We start from the raw sequence: 7,129 nt of genomic DNA, 5'->3' as shown, positions 1-7,129 counted from the left end.
ATCCAAGTATACAGCATTGTAAAACTGACAGATGGTGTTCATGTGATGCTAAGGTGAATTATCCTTCCTGAACATGTGATATCTACATTCAGCCAAAGACTTCTCGGTTAATGACATTTTCACTAAAAGCAAAGTGAAATGATTATTTAAAAACATTTTTAAAAATAAAGGCTTTGGTTTAGTATCCGGAAAGGTTAAGATGAATTTATGCAACTATTTAATTAGATACTAAATACATCTCCAATGAATAAAGTGTGTGTGGCCGAGCTTGGTGTAAAGGGAGCCGGGCAGTTAGGTAGTTATCAATTTTGGAAAGTTTTATTGAGTTTTCTAAATAAAGGACTTAGACTGATTAGCAGAGGAAAAAATAAAAAATAACCGTATGTGTTTTATGCTTGATACTTAATAACAGGTAGACAAAGCAGTCTGTTAAATGGAGCTACACTGTATGGACAAAAGTGTTGGGACATCGGACCATTACACCAACAGGCAGGGGAATAACTGGAAACCACCAGGCCTTGGTGCAAAAAATTGCCCCGGGCCCTCCAGCATCAACAGCTAGGCTGTGCAATCATTGCCCCCACAAAACTGGTCTGTGCCTTATTTGCCCCCTTCCAACATACAACATATTTAACCACACTTACACAAATTACACACATGCATTCTCTCACACAGAAGTACACATGCATGCACACACACACACAAGCACACACGCATGCTCTTTTCAAGACTATGGAAGACACATTATAAACAATATTAAGTATAAATTATCCTGCTAGATGAAAGCACCCCTTGTCCTATCATGACACCAGCAATGACCCATTCATGCTATTCAATAACAGGAAGCACCGTGTTCATGATTTGTTGTTACACACTGTGAATTATGATCAATCAGTGTGTCAGCCCCAAACATGTCTCTGCTCCAAGTAACATGCCTTCTCCGTAGCCCGTAATTATACAGAAAGTGACACAGTGCAGGATTTATGAAGGTGATCTATAACATTACACCAAAGTTTACTCGGAAGATACATTTACACTAGACACGCTGCACAGTGTAGGCTGCTCAGTTCATATGCATTATAATGTCATATTGAGCAATGGGGGCACTGCGCTCCATTCTCATGCAAATGTCATTGGTTTGCCCTCCTCCCTTCTGGACATTACACATCACACATTAATACATTACCTGATATTTTAACGCATTGGTCATCGTATTACCTCATTTAGCGGAGACAGCCCCCTTTTCAGTTCCCGTTTACACTGAATGTAGGCAACTCTGTGTAAAAAAAACACTAGAGTTCATGTAAAACATCTAGTCGGCTTCTTTACACAGAAGGGCAAAGATATTGATGCAGACCTCAATGACAACAATCGTAAAAGCCTTTCGCCACCAGTGGGATATATTCATAGCTGGTAACTCTCTGGGTTTGATCCGGGGTCTCTGGGTAAGCACTCGTTTACCAGCTCTCCGGGTCACCATCCTTTGTCTCCAGGCAGGGGAATGGCATTTAGCCACACCCAATGCCCGCCCAATTCCCCTCCTTACCATGTCTAAAGCTTTTTGCGAAGGTACAAGCGTACTTGGCTGATGGGCCTGTATGGGACATTACACTGCCCTTTTAATGTTCTGCTTTATTTTACACTGGAAGCGTGACTTATAGCCAGCCTGCACAATCCTGCGGTACAGTGAGACACATTAGAACGGGTAATGGTGCCTCTTTCTGGTAAATTTAGATGGCAGGCACGTTAATCAGACAATCAGCACCAGACAGCATGAATGAAAGAGCATATGGCTTGTCAGGCTCTCCTGGAAACAGGGCATTGCTAACCCATTTATCTAAAGTCCTCCTCTTTTCCATTGATGTGTATCAATGGTGTGTCAGCTGCACCATAGCCTTAGGGAAAGAGGCCATGGTCTTACTAAATACCTAAGCGTAACACTTTTGACAGTGACAGCGTCACCACTTGCCATTACAGATTGGACTTCGAGATATGGATCAGCATAAATAGTAAGACCCCAACCTGCGACCGGACACTTGAAGCTGTTTGACACATCCTAGTCTTCACTTTCCATTCACTGTCCTTAGCAATCAATGGAAAGCATTAACAGCCATGCGAATGGGGAAGTCAACGGCAATTATAACGGCAGCTACAATAACGTGGCGGCAGACGTAAAGAAGGTTTTAAAGCTGAGCCATTGCAAGAAGGAAGAGTGTGAACAGGACAAGCTACCAGCTCTGGAGAAGGCATACAGCACAATCCTCCAAGAGCTGGGAGAAGACCCTGGCAGGGAAGGACTTCTTAAGACTCCCAGCAGAGCTGCCAAAGCCATGCAGTTCCTTACCAAGGGATACAAGGAATCAATCCACGGTGAGTCTGCGCATTCATTCCTATAACAGTTCCATACAGATACAGCAATGTACATTTCTGTGGCTACAATATATGTATACAATACCTTATACTTTGCCAGACAATGTGAAGTTTGTACTTAACTCTATGACAGGTGGACTGACTCAGGTTGTCATGTTTATTCCCATTGAATTGAAACTGCCTTGAGCATCCTGTGTCCCTCCAAGTGTTGCTTGGCTATAATTCCTATTACTCCGATCTACCTACAACCCAGTTTACGTGGTTGCTCCAGAGGCTCTCCAGCTAATTTTGAATTACAGGTCCCATGCTGCTTTGCAGAGTCGATTTTAAGCAGAGTTAATGACATATCTGTTTTTGCTAGCAACCTGCCAAAGGTTGCAGTTGTAGGATCTCTATGTCATTCGGTGCAACCAGGCTGTAGGTTTTTGTATGTTCATCAGCAGCTATCATACTTTAGAGCATTAATGAGCAAGCAAGGAACCTCTGCATAGCCAATGCTGAATTCAGCTCCGTGCTACACCTATTGCTCATCGTGCATCTTGGTCTGGTGGTACCAACAAGCAGCATTCCAGCTTCTCTGGAACTACTACTCCCATGATGCTCAACAATCAATCTGACAGTAGTGAATGGCTTGTTAAGTGTCATGGGAGTTTTAGTTGCGCATGAGCTGTAAAGCTTCTTGTTGCTACCCTCTAAATTTACTAGACATTGGACAATAATATAACTGGAAAGATATCTTTCAATCAATGTATCAAATATTATTCACAGCCTTCTTTTTCACAATGTTTGTGCTTCTTGTGGCATATAAAAGATTTTGTGCAGGCAGAATTATGGGAACAGACATTGGAGCCAGCTTACCCTGTCGTAATGACAAATTCCGCTCTTCCCCTGTTTTTTTAAGCCCTTCTCCAAACTTGCTAAAAAAAAAAGGATTAATAACAGCATCCAATGCTGGTAGATTCACAGGCAATCGAGGGGGTAGAAGACACATTCAAAAAACAGACGCACATTTCACTGGCACTAATGCCACCCATCTGGTAACATTAATATGTTGGTTACATGTTTTAAAGTGCTGTTCTTGCTAGAGGCACTCAACGTGTTAAATGTAGCCAGAACACTAGTGTAATCCACTATTGACTATCCACCTAGAACTAAAATGACTATAGGACTCAGCCTGTATCCTAAAAGTATGTCTATGGCTGACTAAACAGAATCTAGGTTGTATAGGAAAAAGGCATTAATGTAATACATTTTGTGGTCCGGCGTAACAGATGTAAATTGGTGCGCACGTCGCAGAATAAAAGCCAATCCAGTGTTATTGACCAATGTGTGTGTTTTTATAGATGTGCTGAATAATGCAATTTTTAACGAAGACCATGATGAGATAGTAATCGTCAAGGACATTGAACTTTTCTCACTCTGTGAACACCATCTTGTACCATTTTTTGGCAAGGTACGTAAAATAGAAATACTAGAGTAGAATGATTTTAGAGCTTTTGGCCAAATATCAGCATCTTAAGGGGGGGGGAAAGCATGGGTCTGAGACATGTTCCACACTTTGTTGTAGGAAGAATATGACTCTCTATAGTATAGAACTGTGTGGGGCTCCTAATACCTAAACTAAACCCAATAGTTTGAATCAGTTATGTCCCAATATCTTGAAGCTCACAACAGAAGTAATCCATATTGAGCTACAGTGCCACAAACACAAAGGGATGGGGGAGATTCTGGAACAATCAACAGGACCATTCTAGTTTCTATGGTGAAAAGTCGCATAAGCTTTCGGGATCAAAGACAGAACAGATCCAAAAATAGAGACGACTACATTCTTTTCATGTTGGGACAAGGAAAGGTATCCCTTTCTCTAAAGAGACCCCCATCTCTTGGACAGTATGGCTATATCCATTTTCCCTATATCTATTTTCCATATTTTGTAAAAAGTAGAATATGGGACAAAGACACAGCACTCTGTATATTTGTTTTAAACTAAAAGGTAAGATGTTAAGGTATTCAACTGTAATGATTTATATTTTAGGTACACATTGGATACTTACCAAACAAAAAAGTTGTTGGACTGAGCAAATTGGCAAGGTAAGGAGAAGAGAATTTTATAGGATAAAGAAATGCCTTGAAGAAGAAAAAAAAAAAGTTTTGTGAAAATCTACAAACCTCAAAAGGGGGTCTGGATATTCCCTTTACATCATCTTTTAATGATATCTGCATTTTTGTTTTGAATTTATTAATCCTTAAAGTCCGTGTTTTTGTTTTTTAATAGGATTGTTGAGATCTTCAGCCGTAGACTACAAGGTAAATCCAGAACTGATATATAAAATGCACGCTGTAGCTGATTTAATGCAAAATCTGTGATTTTACTCAAGCCCATACCCTTGCATGCATACTGAAACAAAGAAAAAATGTCTGTTCATCTGCTTATTCACAGTAAAGTTATTAAGTGCCTCAAACACTGATCCCATGCTATGTATTTGCAGTTCAAGAGCGACTCACAAAGCAAATTGCATTAGCGATTAACGAGGCGCTGCAGCCCATGGGGGTGGCCGTGGTCATGGAAGCTTCGTAAGTATAAAAAAGAATCCTTAAGTTTATGGCAAACTTGTTGTTTTTTTTCATCATTGGAGTCATGCATGAAAAAATCTGAAATAAAGCAAATTTACAGATATTGATTTATAGATTAAATGCACAAATGTGAGAGATACAGATAAGGAGGTTATTTACATATTTATTGTTTGGGGGAAATCTCATTTGCTTTAGATTTCTTTAACTTCTTTGAAGTTTGTAAATTTCTCCATAAAATCCAGAGTATTATAGGAAACGGGATCATTTCTTCTCGCTAGCCAGTAAGCTCTTTGCTTTTTAGGTACAGCCGATCTGCTGCTTAAAAAAGTGTATATTTTACAGTTTGGTACCCAAATTTGACCTCCGCAATATGGTATATATTTTTATAGATGCAAAGTTCATCCAGTAGCAATCTATGAGTTAAGTCGTTCCACGCCGGTTATGTTCCTAGTCCCCCTTTTGACCCCGAGAACCTCTTTCCCCAGACACATGTGCATGGTTATGAGAGGAGTGCAGAAGATGAACAGTCGGACAGTCACAAGCACAATGCACGGGGCTTTCAGAGACGACCCCAAGACCAGGGATGAATTCCTGTCACTGATCAACAATTAACACATCGCAATGAAAGCCAAGACTGCAAGTTTGTTTACTGAACAATTCAACTGTCATTTTAATAATGTAAAAAGCACTGGTGCTAACGCTTACACAAGTTTTATTGTAAAACAGACAAACGAAATACAAATGTTTAAAAACAATGCTGCATTGTCTCGGTCGTATGCTGTAGATAAAGGACATTGCGGATTTGTACCGGGGGCCATTATATAACACTGTATTCGCCTCTAAAGTGGTGCCGCAATTCCATTTTTACAATAAATACAGAATAACGAATAAAGAACATTAAAAAATGTCCAGAACTACCGGGTCATAGTCTGATTACCGGATATGTGATTAAGCATTAACTCACTGAGAGGGTACTAGATGCAAGAGAAATTGAACAGCCTTTCAGCAGATATGGTAGAGGTTAATAACGGTAAAGGAATTTAAACATGATGTCATAGATGGAAACATATCACAAGGCTAATGACCAAATAAAGTTTAATGTTTTTATAGCAAGTAGAAAAATGGTTAAATAGTACTTTTCTTCCTGCAGAACATCAAGGCTTAAAACATGTATATATATATATATTGTAGGGAACAGCTCACGCATAGGGCGGCAATGACTGTATTCACACAGGTTTCAAACGTAAAGCATGTTTATTTAGATGCTGTAGGCACAGAGCACCTTGTAAACAAAACAAACTCTAAGCCTGTCCGGCTCTAACTAAACATCCGGATCCCTCTCTACAAGCCTAAGGTCTGGCACAATGCAAAGTAAGAGGCTTTCCATAGATAAAGCTTCATACCTGGTGGGCTGCAGCGCTGGCTGTAGCTGCTCCTTCACTCAGTTTCTCCTCCCCCCTTCAAACCTAACAGCCCTCTCTTTTAAGGCTTCCTCCCCAGTAATGAGCTTAGGAAGCCTCACCTGAGGGCTCCTGGCTTTGCTACCGTGCCTGGCTGAGGAAACCAGGTGAGATATATATCCCATCAACCACTCTCCCATACACTTTACCACATACCCCCCCCCCGTCGACTCCAGACCAGAGGTCTGGACAGCGTCAGCGACCATACAGTACACCCTGGACAATGCATCCGCATTCCCATGCAATTTCCCCGGTCTATGCTCCACTGTAAATCAAAAATTTTGCAAGGAGAGAAACCATCTGGTCACTCTTGCATTTCTCTCCTTATTCTGATTCATCCATGCCAGAGGAGCATGGTCTGTCACCAACACGAATTCCCTGCCCAGCAGATAATATCTCAGGGACTCCAGCGCCCACTTGATGGCGAGACACTCCCTTTCCACTATGGCATAATTTTCTTCTGCTGGGGTCAGTTTCCTACTCAGGTACAGCACTGGGTGTTCTTCCCCATTAACCATTTGTGACAAAACTGCTCCCAAACCTGTAGCAGACGCGTCTGTCTGAACCAGAAACGGTTTCCTAAAATCTGGGGCCGGGATGAGGGGCGTGACGCACGTACGGACGTGACGGTGCACGCGCCAGGAGGAGGAGGAGATGGGAGCCATGCGGCTGTTTGTGGCGTGCCGCTAACCCGCGATTCTGCCGCGAATCCGCCACGCTCTATG

The sequence above is a fragment of the Sceloporus occidentalis genome, unplaced genomic scaffold (genome assembly GCF_023333645.1).
Source record: "Sceloporus occidentalis isolate IW3139 unplaced genomic scaffold, rSceOcc1.0.p SCAF_15, whole genome shotgun sequence".
In the NCBI taxonomy this organism is placed as follows: Eukaryota; Metazoa; Chordata; class Lepidosauria; order Squamata; family Phrynosomatidae; genus Sceloporus; species Sceloporus occidentalis.
This window is presented reverse-complemented; position numbering follows the sequence as displayed.